Raw genomic sequence first — 15,728 nt, 5'->3', positions numbered from 1 at the left:
TAATGATTAAATAGAAACATTATGAATTTTAGTTTTATATTTGAATTAAATAAACTTAGAACTTGGGAACCCGGGGGACTGGTGTCTTAATATCTTGGTATTAGTATTTATTCTCTTTATGAATTTTCTTGTTAGTTGATTCTCACTATACTGTTTCAGTTTAACCACATTAAAAAAAAAGGCCTTCACATTACTTAAGTGTCATATCTTTTTCTGTTTCCTGTTGTCTAAATGCCTCCTCACCTTCTGCTTTTTAGAATTCTTCTACTGCTAGGTGCTTCAACCTTGAAATTGTTTTGGGCAAAGTCAAAATACTTCCAACTGAGACTATTATACAGCTACTCAAGTTTCTCAGCTACTGAAGATTGAGTTAATACGTACAGTACTCCCTTTCCTCTTTTATTGTTTTATTTTTCCTGAGAATAAAATCATGTTCTTTTAGGAACAGCGTGAGGCCTGAGAACAGAGCTGAGCTTTGTTCATTTGTGCTTCTGGTTCATCATGACCTTGAAAAAGTTTCCTAACTTTTTAGTTCCATAGTTTCCATATCATAAAGTGGAGATTAGAGTTCTTAACTGAGTACATCACATGAGTATAGTGAGGACAAGCTAGATGAGGTTAAAGCTGCTTTGTGACATTTTTACTACACTTTAAATAGAAAAGTGTGTGAATTTAAATGGCAAGTACATATAGGTAAATATGTTGAATTCCTTCATCCAAAGATTCCTGGATTTCTACTCCCCTTCTTATTTATTAGACATTTATTGATATTGACCTAGGTACAAAATGACTTATCATATTGAGTTTAGTCACTTCCTTAATATTTGCTGGAGGCCTGTCACATGCCAGTAACTTTGTGAGGTGGTAGCAATTCTTTTGGAGCTAATCAAACGTGTTTGTGATCCTCATGGAGCTTAAAGTCCCGTTAGGGAGACAAACATTAAATAATCCCAGAAACAAGGCACCTGGGTGGCTCAGTCAGTTAAGTGTCTGCCTTTTGCACAGGTCATGATCTCAGGGTACTGGGATCCAGCCCTGCATCAGGCTCTCTGCTCAGTGGGGAGCCTGCTTCTCCTTCTCTCCTGCTCCCCTCATTTGTGCTCTCTCTTTCAAATAAATAAAATCTTTAAGAAAAATCTCAGAAATGTGTAATGACAACAGTAAATGCTATGAAGGAAAAGAGAAGCAGCAAAAGACTACCTGAAAGGAAGAAAACTGTTTCTTGCTCTTTTAAAATTATTTTACTATGGCAATTTTTATACAGACGTAAGGCAGAAAAGAATAATGAAGTCTCACCTACCTATCTACCTGCCCTCAAGTACTACCAGTATTTTATTTCATTTCGACCCCCATCGTCCTCCTTCCAACTAAAATAGGGTGTTTTTTTTGATAATTAAAAAAAAATTAATTCTAGTATAGTTAACATACAGTGTTATATTGGTTTCAGGTGTACAATTAGTGATTCAACACTGCCATACATTACTCAGTGCTCATCATAACTGTACTCTTAATCCCCATCACCTATTTCACCCACCCCCACTCTACCTCCTCTCTGGTAACCATCAACTTGTTCTCTATAGTTAAGAGTCTGGTTTTTTGATAGTCTCTTTATTCTTTTGTTTGTTTTGTTTCTTAAATTCTACATATGGAATTTGTTTTTCTCTGGCCAACTTATTCTACTTAGTGTTATACTCTCCAGCTCCATCCATTTTGTTGCAAATGGCAATATGTCATTCCTTTTTATGGCTGAATAATATTCCATTATATATGTATATACATATATATATAATATATATATGCCACTTCTTTATCCATTCATCTATTGATAAACTAGGCACTTGGACTGCTTTCATAATTTAGCTGTTGTAAACAATGTTGCAGTAAGCATAAGGGTGCACATATGTTTTTGAGTTAGTGTTTTCATAGTCTTTGGATAAATTCCCCAGGAGTGAAATTACTAGATGATAGGGTAATTCTATTTTTAATGTTTTTATTTAATAAAGTTTTATTTTTCAAAATGTACAGTTGGTAGGATCTGTTCATACATCTTCACCAGCAGCTATAGGGCATCTCCATCCTTAGTATTTCTTGTGTAAATTACTTGAGCTCTGTGCTCTGAAACCAGTTTAATAGATCCTTTACTAAGGAGCTAAAGGTCTGCCCTGGCTAGGAACCTCAAATCTTCAGTCTCAGAGACAATAGCTGGAGTTATCAGTTTATAGTTGAGAGCTTCCTTATGGAGTTTGTCGTATGTTGCCAGGTTACTGAGATTGTCCCAAACTTTGCCTTTGGAATTTTTTTTTTTTTTTTTTTTTTTTTGTCTTACCTCAGGTTTGTTCACTGAGTCTTTGTCTTTCTTGGATGACTGTGGCATCTTTTCTTGCTGTAGTCCTTGGGCAACATTGCAAAGCTCAGAGAACAGCAGCCACCCCTGCAAACTCACTAAGATGACAGACATTGAAATAAGAAACTTTTTTACATTTTTTAAGGAACCTCCATTCAGCTTTTCGTAGTGGCTGTGGAAACCAGAATTCATATTCCCACCAACAGTGCAAGAGGGTTCCTTTTTCTCTACATTCTTACCAATACTTGTTGCTTCTCGAGTTTTTTATTTTAGCCATTCTAACAGAGGTGAGGTGATATCACATTGTGTTTTTGATTTGCATTTCCCTGATGATGAGTGATGTTGAGCATCTTTGCATGTATCTGTTGGCCATCTGTTTGTTTTTGGAAAAATGTCTGTTCATGGTTTTTGCCCATTTTTAAATTGGATTGTTTTTTGGTGTTGAGTTTTATGAGTTCTTTATGTATTTTCCTTTATTGGATATATCATTTGCAAATACCCATTCACTTTCAGTAGGTTGCCTTTTAGCTTCGTGGATTGTTCCCTTTGCTGTGTAGAAGTTTTTATTTTGATATAATCCCAATAGTTCCTTTTTGCTTTTGTTTCTTTTGCCTTGGGAGACATATCTAGAAAAATATTGCTATAGCAGATGTCAGAGAAATTATTGCCTGTGCTCTTTTCTAGGATTTTTGTGGTTTCAGGTCTCACATTTTGGTCCTTAATCTGTTTTAAATTTATTTTTGTGTATGGTGTAAGACAGTGGTTCAGTTTCATTCTTTTGCATGTTGGTGTCCAGTTTTCCCAGCACCGTTTGTTAAAAGACTGTTTTTTTCCATTGTCTCCTTTGTCCGATTAATTGACCATATAATCATGGGTTTATTTCTGGGCTCTCAGTTCTGTTTCATTAATTTATGTGTCTGCTTTTGTATCAGTACTATACTGTTTTGATTACTACAGCTTCATACTGTATCTTGAAATCTGATATTGTAATACCTACAGTTTTGTTCTTTTTCAAGATTACTTTGGCTATTCAGGATTTTATTGTGGCTCCATACAAATTTTAAGATTATTTGTTCTAGTTCTGTGAAAAAATGCTCTTGGTATTCTGTTAGGGATTGTATTCAATCTGTAAATTGTTTTGGGTAGTTTGGACATTTTAACAATATTTATTCTTCCAACCAACTATAGTACCTTGAAGCAAATCTCAGATATCACATCATTCCATCTAAGTACCTTTTTATGCATTCTAACAAATAAGGATATTTTTAGACATAATCACAATACAATTATGATACCTGACAATTTTGATAACAATTCCTTATTTTCCCTGCATTCCTTGTGGAAATGCATTACCCTGAGAGAACTGACTAAATTTGCTATGGAGTGGGCTTACTGTGATTCAAGAGGGTCTCTCAACAAAAATAAAACAAAACAAAAAAATACCACCTCACCAGCTTGATTGTGCTGGAAATTCATCTAGGGAAACTAATTTTCATTTTGTATTTTGGGAGAATGTCTGAAAATAAATGTCTGGTTTAAGTAATATTTTCATGTAAATGTATTATTTTATTTAGAATGAAGTGCATTAGTTAACAGGTATTAAAGATCTTGTTTTGTTTTGGGGATGGGGATGGAGTTAAGAGTACAGAAGGAATTGGATTTCAGAGATGGAAGGGAGATAGGGAAGGTTGCAGAGACCAACTTTAAATAGTTATAATTTTATTGTTTATCTTCAACTGGGTGAAGTAAAAAAAGACAGCTATGTCTTGAAGTGTTCAGGCCTCAGAGTTTGTAAGTTCCTTTCCCCCTACAATTTATAGTGAAAAAATTTTATTTATTTTTATTTTTTATTTTTTTATTTAAGATTGTATTTATTCATGAGAGACAGAGAGAGAGGCAGAGACACAGGCAGAGGGAGAAGCAGGCTCCATTCAGGGAGCCTGATGTGGGACTTGATCCCAGGACTCCGGGATCACGCCCTGAGTTGAAGGCAGATGCTCAACCACTGAGCCACTCAGGCCTCCCTATAGTGAAAATTTTTTAAACGGTTGACTTAATTATAAAGGACCTGCAATCCCAGTATTTTTATTGATCCAGATAACACTGTGGTAGTTGATAACACTTCTAGAGAACTAGAGCATTATGCAATTAATGATATATTTTCAGCTATAATAATGGATTAAATAGGTATTTATGGGCTAATGTGGGGGCATAATCACTGTTTAAAGTTTTGTTTTGGGATGCTGGGGTGGCTCCATTAAGTGTCTGCCTTCGGCTCAGGTCATGATTTGGGGGCCCTGGGATCCAGCCCTGCATCAGGTTCCCTGCTCAATGGGGAGCCTCCTTCTTCCTCTCCCTGCCCCTGCTTACGCTCTCTCTTGCACACACGCTCTCTCTCTCAAATAAATAAATACAATCTTAAAAAAAAAAAAATAAAGCTTTGTTTATGTAGTGAAAGAGATTCTACGACTTGTGAAGAAAAACTGATGTGGCATATCCATATGTTAGAGTATTATTCAGCAAAAAAGAGGAATGAAGAACTGACACATATACAATAACATGAATGAACCTTGAAAATATTAGATACATGAAATAAGCCAGCCATAAAATACCACATATTATATAGTTCCATTTGTGTGAAACACCCAGAAAAGGAAAATTTATAAGGACAAAAAATGGATTAGTTATTGCCTAAGGCTGGGAGGGTTGAGGGGAAATGGGTATGAGGTTTATTTTGGGGGTAATGGAAACATTCTAAAACTGAGACTGGTGATGGTTGCATTTTTTTTTTTTTAATTCGTGGGAGACACAAATAGAGAGGCAGAGACACAGGCTCCATGCAGGAAGCCCAATGTGGGACTCGATCCTGGGACTCCAGGACCACGCCCTGGGCGAAAGGCAGGCGCCAAACCGCTGAGCCACCCAGGGATCCCCTGATGGTTGCATTCTATGAATATACTAAGAACCATCAAATTGTATACTTCAAATGAATAAAATGTATGGTTTGTGAATTATATCTCAGTAAAGCTGTTTAAAAAAAAAAAAAAAGAGGGATCCCTGGGTGGCGCAGCGGTTTGGCGCCTGTCTTTGGCCCAGGGCGCGGTCCTGGATATCTGGGATCGAATCCCATGTCGGGCTCCCGGAGCATGGAGCCTGCTTCTCCCTCTGCCTGTGTCTCTGCCTCTCTCTCTCTCTCTCACTGTGTGCCTATCTAAATAAATAAATAAATAAATAAATAAATAAATAAATAAATAAATAAATAAATAAATAAATAAATAAATAAAAAGTTTAAAAAAAAAAAAAAGAAAGAAAGAAAAGGAACTGAGTTTAATCCCATGGATGTGGTCCTTTTCTCTGCCCCTTGTTTCAGATTCCACCAATGCCGGCTTTTTGATGCAGGGAGTACTTCTTCCAGAGAAGTGGTGCAGGTGTAGTGTTTGTGTGTGGGGGCCCCTTTGTCAGCCAGGAGGGTTTGTGACCTGCCTGAAATAGATAGCTAACAAACATTTACCTAAGCAACAAGCTTCTCATGGCAAGGTATCATTCTCAGAGCATACTAACTTATAATTCCATCCTTTCCAGCTATTTTGTTGAAAACTTACCTGAGAAATAGTGCTTCCTGAACTGGCTAAATGCTGTGGCGCATTGAATAGAGTCCTGCATCTGAGATGGGAAACCATGGATGTATTAACCAGTTCAGGCCATTTTTAGGCAGTATTTTTCTTCTACTTGCTATTATGATGATACTACTTGTGGCTCGGTGGGTGTGGCAACCCAGAATGACACCTGCATTTATCTGTTTTTAGCAGTATGTTTTCTACAAATTAGGATCTACTTTGTTTAGGGGTTGCTCAAGTCTGGGCGGGACTGATAACACAGTCCTATAATTCCTTGGTTTGAGTTTAGAATACCTTCTTCCTTCTCACTGTCATTAAGTCCTGGAAGAATGAAAGTGAAGACAATTTAGAGCAATTCTCTATATTTAGATTATACACATTTTCCATTCTAGTCATTCCGTCTGCGTGCCCTGTTGCATTGACAAAGCTGCTGCAGTTCTACTGGAATTTGAAGTTTGAGATCAGTATTTCTAAAGGTTTTTAAGCCCTTTAGATTGCAAAAGTTTCACATTTATTGAGGCATCTTTTAAAAAATTATTAGTTCCAGTAGGTGTTCAGTAGGGCTGTCAGGAAGGAGTGGATAGATAGCATGTTCTAATTAGGATGAGGGCACATGTTTAACATTTCTGATGCCAGGCTCTTTGGCTTATATTAGTATTGTTTTTCAAACATGACTGCTGTAGATGGTTTGGTTCTTTATGACCTAGGGTGGTTATTTTGTGGGATTTAATGCCAGATGGGGTTACTGATCTGGATTAACTGGTAGTAAGTGATAATGTTGACAAATATGATACTTAAGAGTGTTGTGGCTTCTTGCCCATTTTCAGCCTCCAGGATTATTTTAAATCTAAAGATAATTAGAGCAGGTGATGGTTCCCTATTCCCCAAGGGCTATAAGTGGTATGGTTCTCATCATGTTTGTTAGACCTGCTGTTCTGAGCTAAATTTTTGCCTTTGCCTGAAACTAAATCTCTAAAACTATGATTAGCTTCCTGAGACCAGTGAGTGTATTGAGAGCTTATGCATCCCATAATGTATTAAATTCAAGCAAAAAATTATAATGTAGCCATTCATATTTCCATTAGTTGCTTTTTACCTCTGTTAGGAGCTCAGAGAAATGATGCATTTTCAGGCAGACAGCATCCTCACCATACTTTCAGGCTGTAGCATACATAACAGTGTTAGTAATTGTTGGTTTCTCATTGCTGCCTTCCCAGTGCCACCCTGTTTTTTTCGTTTTGATGGATTATAGAGTTGTTTTGTATTCTACTCTGTAGAAGTTTCCTCCCTCCCTTTCTTTCCTTTTCTTTTCTTCTTTTTCCTTCTTTTCTTTTCCTTCCTTCCTTCCTTCCTTCCTTCCTTCCTTCCTTCCTTCCTTCCTTCCTTCCACAGTTAGGTAGGTACATTTCAATGTTTTCATCTCTTCTTCTTCTTTTAAGATTTATTGTTTATTAGAAAGAGAGGGAATGCAGTTGGGGGAGAGGCAGAGGGAGAGGGGAGAGTCACAAGAAGACTCTGGGCTGAGTGTGGAGCCCAGCCTGGGGCTGGATCCCAGGACCCTGAGATCATGACCTGAGTAGAAACCAGGAGTTGGGTGCTCGACTGACTGCCACCCAGGTGCCCCATAATTTCATTTCTCAAAGTGCTTTGAAACAATATTATACCATTCTGTTAAATATCATATTTTTACATCATTTGGTTGAAAAGCTAAATGCCTCACATTTTTAACATATTTCTAGACATTCAAATACTTTGTGAATAATTTTTTTAAAAAATTTTAATCTACAAAGTATATAAACTTAGAAAAACTAGGATATTGTAGTATGAACATATTTGAAAAAAACCCCAAAATATTAGTGGATGAATTTTTCTTTAGAAATAAGTAATTCTGGGCAGCCTGGGTGGCTCTGCGGTTTAGCGCCACCTTCAGCCCGGGGCATGATCCTGGAGACCCGGGATGGAGTCCCATGTCAGGCTCCCTGCATGGAGCCTTCTCCCTCTGCCTGTGTCTCTGCCTCTCTTTCTCTCTGTGTCTCTCATGAATAAATAAATAAAATCTTAAAAAAAAAAGAAATAAGTAATTCTTTTGGTGGGGGGAGTTGACTTAGTAGTTAATGAAATTAAATAATTTATCTTTTTTAGCTGTGATCATGGTACTGTGGTTATTTTTTCCTTTTGTTTTTCATTTTGAATCCAAACATATGACATAAAATACACCATCTGACCATTTTTAAGTATATGGTACATTGATGTTAATATATATGCACGTTGTTGGGGCACCTGGGTGGCTCAGTCGGTTAAGCATCTGCCTTCAGTTCAGGTCATGATCCCAGGGAATTAAGGTGGATGGAGCTGGGCTTCTCCCTCTCCTCCCCACTCATGCTCTCACTATCTCTGTTGCTATTTCTGCCTCTCTCTCAAAGAAATACCCCCCCCCCCCCACACACACACACACTGTTGGCATCAGCTCTCTGGAACTTTTTCATCTTGCAAAACTGAAACTGTATTTATTAAACAACAGCTCCTCATTTCCCCCTCCCTGCCAGTTTACTAACCTCATTGTACTTTCTGTTTCTATGAGTTTTGACTTCTTTAGGTAGCTCATATAAGTAGAACCATGCAGTGTTCGTTTTTTTTGTGACTGACTTATTTCACTTACCATGATGTCCTCAAGATTCATCCATGTTGTAACATATGACAAAATTTACTTCTTCTAAAGGCTGAATAGGGATCCCTGGGTGGCGCATCGGTTTGGCGCCTGCCTTTGGCCCAGGGCACGATCCGGGAGACCCTGGATCGAATCCCACGTCGGGCTCCTGGTGCATGGAGCCTGCTTCTCCCTCTGCCTGTGTCTCTGCCTCTCTCTCTCTCTCTGTGTGACTATCATAAATAAATAAAAATTAAAAAAAATAAAATAAAGGCTGAATAATATTCTCCTGTATGTGTATACCATGTTTTCTTTATCCATTCATCAGTCACTGGACCTTTAGGTTGCTTCCACCTCTTGGCGATTGTGACTAATGCTGCAGTGAATATGGGGATGCTAATATCTCTTTGAGATCCTGCTTGCAGTTATTTCAGATATATACCCAAAAGTGTGATTGCTCAATCATAGGGTAATTCTATTTTTAACTTTTTGAGGAAAATCCATACTGTTTTATGTTGTGGCTGTACCATTTACATTCCCATCAGCAGTGCACATGGTCTCTATCTGCTTGCCAGTACTTGTTCTTTTCCGGTTTTTTTTTTTTTTTTTTTTTTTTTTTTTTTTAAATAGAGGCCAAACTAACAGGTGTGAGGCCCTATCTCACTGCGGGTTTGATTTGCATTTCCCTGGTGATGAGTGATGTTGAGCATCTTTTTATGTGGTTGTTGGCCATTTTTATGTCTTCTTTGGAAAAGGTTTCTTCTTAATTTGTTGTTTCAGATTGGTATTTTTTTCAACAGGATTATGGGTTAGTATAAACAGAGTTCCCCTTTCTGTTCTAAGAACTGAGTAATTATGTTTAAGGATATTCTTGCAAGAGAGATTTATAACATGCTAACAACTTCCTGAATTAATTACTACAGCCATTTCAGATATGCATGGTGTCAGAGTCACAGACTAATAGATCCTAGAGCTGGCACTACAAGTTTTACTGCCTGCCCTCAACTGCTTGAAAATTAGAGCTTCTTGTTTATATTAAATTTAAAATATTGATCAACATGCCAACCTCTGTACCATTGATTAGATCTAGTTTTTGAATGAAAAGTGATAAAAGATTTTTGAGATAATGGGGATACTTGAAAATGGATATTATTGTATCATTGTTAAATTGTAGTATATAAGATAGTATCCTTAGTTTTAGAAGGTACAAAATGAAATGTTTAGGGTAAAAAATACCATAATGTCTATAATTTACTTATAAATAGTTTAGGAAAATGTATTTGTATATACATATATAGAGAGAGCAGGGTGTCTTAACTGCAGCACTATTGACCTTTTGGGATAGATAATTGCTTGTCGTGTGGGGCTCTGTTTTGTAGGGTGTTTAGCAGCATCTCTGGCCTCTGCCCACTAGATACCAGTAACACTCCCCAGTAGTGACAATCAAAATATCTCCAGACATTGCCAAACGTCCTCTGGGACGCAAAATTTTTCCTAGTTGAGGACCACTGATAGAAGAAGAAAGCAGGAGAAGAGATATTTATGTATGTTTAGAGAGAACAAGAAAGCAGGCAAATGTAGGACAATGTTACCAATTGATGAATTTAGATATGAGTATTTTTTGAACTATTCTTTTAAATTCTCTACAGACTTGGGCAGCCCTGGTGGCGCAGCGGTTTGGTGCTGCCTGCAGCCTGGGGTGTGATCCTGGAGACCCAGGATCGAGTCCCACATCGGGCTCCCTGCGTGGACCTGCTTCTCCCTCTGCCTGTGTCTCTGCCTCTCTCTCTCTGTGTCTATGAATAAATAAAATCTTAAAAAAAATAAAAATATTATTAAAAAATTCTCTACAGACTTAAAGATGTTCAAAATAAAACATTGAGGGAAAATACATTAGACTGAATTTCATAATAACTGAGTATTAGTGGAAAATGTGTGAATTCTGTCCAAAGTTACATTAAGGGTCAAGAAAATGAGATTTGATAGAGCACATTTAACATCAGTAATTAAAGAAAGTATGTTAGTTTTTCTGGTGGTCCTAGAATATATTACCACAAATTTAGCAGCTTAGGCCAACATCCATTTGTACCCTTATCTCACAGTTCTATAGGTTAGAAATCTGGGCAAGTGTTTGGACTGGCTGGTTGTCTGCTCCAGGTTTCAAAGGTTGAAAATAAAGGTGTCACTAGGGTTGGTTGACTCTTTCTGGAGCTCCGGGGATGAGTTGGCTTCTGGGCTTTTTCAAGTTGTTGTAAGAATTCAGTCCCATACTTTTGTAGGACTGAGGTGTCTCTTTTCTTGCTGGCTGTTGGCTTGGGGTGGTTTTCAGTTTCTAGAGGCCCCCTACATTGTCTGGTTCATGGCTCCCTTTCTCCATCTTCAAAGCCTGCAAGAGTGGTAGAGAGTCCTTTGCATGGTTCATATCTCTGATTTCCTCTCTGCCTCATCTGCTCTGCCTTTTTTCTCTTCTGCATTAAGAGTTCACATGATTACATTGAGTATAGCCAGATAACCCAGGATATTTATTTTAAAGTCAATTGATGAGTAACCTTAATTCCAGCTGCAAAGTACCTTCATTGCAGTACCTAGATTAGTGTTTGATTCAATAATGGGGGTGGGAATCTTGGGAGACATCTTTAGCATTCTGCCTACCGTAAAAAGAATATAATGGAATTCTGACAAAAAAATCAGTTATTTCCTGAAATGTTTTATTGGTGTCTCTCCCATTACTATTAGGTTGTTGTTATCATAGAATCATGACAATTATAATCAACAATTAAAGTTGTCATAGAATCGATTTTATGAGAGTTGAATTTTTAGTTTGTTTGTTTGTTTGTTTGTTTATTTATTTATTTATTTTAGGAATCTCTACACCAGACATAGGACTTGAACTCCTGACACCAAGATCAAGAATTGTATACTCCTTTAACTGAGCTAGCTAGGCATCCCAAAAGATTTGTATTTATCATTCCAGAAACTACTATGGGAAGAATCATGGATATTTACTAAAGGAAGAAAATACAAATAGCTGCTGACCATCACATGCAAAAATATTTGTTTTTACAATAGATAGGATTCTTAAAACTTTTGTACCTTTATACAAATGAAAGTAAGAGCACAAAAATTTCACTTTATGAACTCTTAAGAAAACTTTCTTGAAATGTAACTTATTTCTCTTTATTACTATGATTAACTAAAGTCATTCTTTACTGTGTAAAGCACTTTAAGCTTGGTTTTATTTTTAATGTGCCAAGTGACAACATTTTCAGGCACACCTGATCCAGTAGAACTCAACTTTGTCTCCAGTGAAAGCAGAGCCTATTTATTACCCACACCTTGCCCTTTGTCCTGAGCACATACTCAGATTGTGCAAAATGATACAGTATAGTACACATGTGTTTACATGCATTCAGAAATATTCTGTAACCACTCTTAAGATATACTGAGCTCTGGTAGCATACATTCCCTTCTCTCTTGTATTCCTGTCTTTATCCTTACCACCACCACCATCTTATCACCATCATCGTATTTGAGGCCTTTGCCTACTCCCATGCCTTCCAGTCCATCAACCCTACCCCCATGCTTCCCTCCTTTCCCTACTCAGTCAGGAGGCCATGATCTGTCATTTCAGCTGCTCATTTACCATCTGTTTGTTGCCCTGACCTTCCTTCCTTCTTTCCTGAGACTCCTGCCTTCTCCTTTAATCTCTTCAGTCCTTTGCTCCCTGCTTTCCCCCAGGACTCCATCCTTCTTCGGCTTCTCATTTTTGTAGTCTGTTGGTCATTGCAACTAATCACATGGCTTCCACTACAACCCAATATTCATTGGTCTCAGTCTTGTTTCACCAGCCCGAACCTCTCCCTCAGATCCTTTAGATGGCACTTCATGTTTAATGTGTCCTAACCTAAACTCCAGCCCCCTTAAAACTTGCTTCTTTCCCTGTTTCAGTTATTGATACTCTCCACTTACTCAAGAGCATTTCCCTGTTGGTCAGTAAGGATGAGTACCTTTTCATGTACCTATTGGCCATCATCTCCTGCTGATACCATGATTCTCTCCTTCTGTCTCATTAGGCCCACTATTACAGCCTTCAGAATGGCCTTCCTATCTCATTTACCACTTTTAGTTCCATCTTCCACATTGCTTCTAGAATAATCTTCCCCTAAATGTACATCTGACCTAGTCTCCCTCCCTCTCCCTGCTGGTGAAATCCTTTAGTGGCTTTCCCACCATCTTCAGGAGACTGCAGAGTTCTGAGCATGGCCCTTCATTTCTGGTCCCTTTCTGTCTTGCTGTTTCATTCCTGCCACCACCAACTCATGCACCGTTTGCCCTAGCAATCCTGAAAAACTTCCAGCTTACCGACACACCATGCTCCTGTGTCAGCCTGTCTACCTTCGTCCTACCCACCTTGTTCTCTCCTTTGCCCTAGAATGCCCTTCCCCCATTTCCCTGCATTCCTCTCTACCTGGTTTATTCTCAGTTTTCTACTTGTACTTCAGGTTTCAACTCAAAGAGGAAGTGACCTTTAAGGAATCCCTCCCTCACACCCCACATAGTGTTAGCATGCCTCTTCTGTGCCCCAGACCATGCGTGCATGATATGTTGCACATACTTCTCTTACAGCATTTATGATACTGGTTTATCATCACTGGTTTTCATATCTTTCTTCTGCCCCAGACTGTGGTTTCCTTGAGGATCAGGATGTCATTTGCCCTTCTCTGTCTCCTGTACCTAGCCCAGAGCAAATGTTGAGTAAATGTTTGTGGAGACAGAGTTTTATGGGGCTGATTAGATTTATATATATATTTTAAAAGATTTATTTATTTCAGAAAGAGCAAGCAAGCACGCATGAGGAGGGGAGGTCAGAGAGAGGGAGAAAATTAGACTCCCTACTGAGCATGGAGCCAGAGGTCATGAGATCAGGGTTTTGATCTTATGACCCCAAGATCATGACCTGAGCTGAAATCAACAGTTGGTTGCTTAACCAACTGAGCCACCCAGGCATTTTTAGAGTAATCCTTTATACAAAAGAAAACATGTGTACTATAAGTAAAATAGTATAGACAAGCTTATAATGCAAATGATAAGTCTCCCCTTTTACTTCTCTTTACTTCTGAAAGATAGCCTCTTTGAACTTCTTATCTTTTGGGATTTCCTAGTGGCCACATCTCTAACTTCTAGAGCTCTGTATCTAAAAACTGCATACATCCTAGGAGGTACCTTGTTCTCATATACTTTTTTATATCTTAAAATATTTATTTTTGTCAGAATAACTGGTTATTTTCTGTTTCTGGTTTATTACTACAATAAGTGTTCTTTCTCCATAAAAAAATCCATTCAAAATTATTCTGATATGCTTTTAATGTCTATTTTTGTATAAATCACAATATATATGTAGTAGATTAATATAGTCATGAGTTTATGTGGGGCATAAATAAGTAAATATACAAATGTTAGGGATTTGTGCTCTAAAATACTTTCCTAAGAGGGTGGTACAATCAAAAGGATTTGGGGCTCCTGTTCCAGATAATAGACTTTTATCTATTTTTTTCCGTTGATCAACTTTAGATATTATCTAATGACTTTCCACTTTCAAAAATGAATGTTTAGGTTTCTAACACTATGGTCATCGTAATCTCTCTTCCAGTGTTTGATACAGTAGTTGTATTAATTTTACTTCCTTTGCTGCTTGACTTAATAACTTTAAATAATGATAACTCTATTTCTCATTTCATCGACTTATGACCGTATTTGTCGACTCTCCCATTTTTAAAAAAGGGCATTAGAACTTGTGCTTCTTTTTCCGTCTGCTTTTCTCACTTTCTGTCAGCGACACTTACTTTTACATCGTCAAAGTTGGTAACTTGTATTTTGTCCTGTTACCAAGGACAACCAAGTCTCTATATAAGTTGAATCTGAAAGATGAAAGCTATAAATAGTATTGTGCTGTTATGACCTGTTAATTCTTCACAGAGGAAAGTCTCCCTTATGAACCTGTGACCCATTGACTGCAGCATGAAGTTACTTTCTCCTTGTCAGAAAAGCAGGTAGGATTAACAGACAAGAACAAATGCCTCTTATTATTAAGCAGATTATTGCAAGGATTTCTCCTTTTCCAAAAGCTAAATCATATTTCTGCCAGTGGAGAAGAGAACATGTGATGTTTGAACATTCCTTTTAAAAAGTTTCTTTTTGGGACGCCTGGGTGGCTCAGCGGTTGGAGCGTCTGCCTTTGACTCAGGGTGTGATCCCAGGAGCTGGGATCGAGTCTCGCTCGGGCTCCTGTGGGGAGCCTGCTTCTGCCTCTGCCTATGTCTCTGCCTCTCTCTCTCTCTCCGTCTCTCATGAATAAATAAATAAAATCTTTTTTTAAAAAAAAGTTTCTTTTTGCTTAGAAATCATGTTTACTTGCTTTTTAATATTCTAATTAAAGAATAAAAAATTTAAAGCCTAGCCTTTAGGATCTGTAATGAAGTAACAGAGTTATGATTTGTGATTACCATGGGCTACAATTTCTTCCCTGAATAATCAATATACCTTATTTTTCTGGATGGTTGCCTACTCAGCAGACATTTCTTCTGACATCTGCCCCCAAATTGAAGTGAACTGAGCTAGTTCTGGAATGCTGGACCATTTGAATAAGGAAAACAACTATAATCTTTAGGGAGAGTATTACAGGTAGGAACTGGCTATCATTTGGTGCCATGTTTATAGAAAATAAGAGTCAAACACTTTTGCCAGTCTTTCTTTTAAGATCCTGATATTTATGTCTTGAGGCCAAAGTATCAAAGTTAGTTCTGGCCTAAGATGAAGGATATCTCTATTTATAGTATCCCCTAAAATATGATTCTATAAATATTTAGTGCAGAGCCAATTTATGTGCTAGAATTACATTTTCTTCTCTCCAGGGCCAGGGTAATGAACCCAAGACTCTCTAGATCTGTGGTCAATAACAAATAGATCCTCTTTTCTCATACTCCATTAATTTCTTATAATTGGGGTACATATAAGCTTGCTTCATATTTGAAATGTATTTTTTGTCCCTTTTTTCCCCCAGGGAGTTTCTAATTGTCTTTCTTACTTTTATTCTTCTCTTTCTCCTTCTCAGGCATAATAT

The 15,728-nt window shown here is 37.6% G+C and overlaps 1 protein-coding gene and 1 long non-coding RNA gene across 2 annotated transcripts in view; one reads left to right on the top strand and one right to left on the bottom strand.

The window, feature by feature from the left end:
- Positions 1-6,021, bottom strand: part of LOC144318462 (uncharacterized) — a 56,585-nt gene extending 50,564 nt beyond the window's left edge. The window contains exon 1 of the long non-coding RNA XR_013384367.1: positions 5,947-6,021. This is a non-coding gene — a long non-coding RNA (uncharacterized LOC144318462). The remainder of the gene's footprint in view (positions 1-5,946) is intronic.
- The window catches only part of DIPK1A (divergent protein kinase domain 1A), a 115,919-nt gene that overhangs the window by 2,530 nt on the left and 97,661 nt on the right, over positions 1-15,728 (top strand). The gene's annotated exons all lie outside the window — the stretch shown is intronic.

This window comes from Canis aureus, chromosome 8 (assembly GCF_053574225.1).
Source record: "Canis aureus isolate CA01 chromosome 8, VMU_Caureus_v.1.0, whole genome shotgun sequence".
Lineage (NCBI taxonomy): Eukaryota > Metazoa > Chordata > Mammalia > Carnivora > Canidae > Canis > Canis aureus.
The sequence above is the reverse complement of the archived record's forward strand: the minus strand, read 5'-3'. Positions and strand labels throughout refer to the sequence as shown.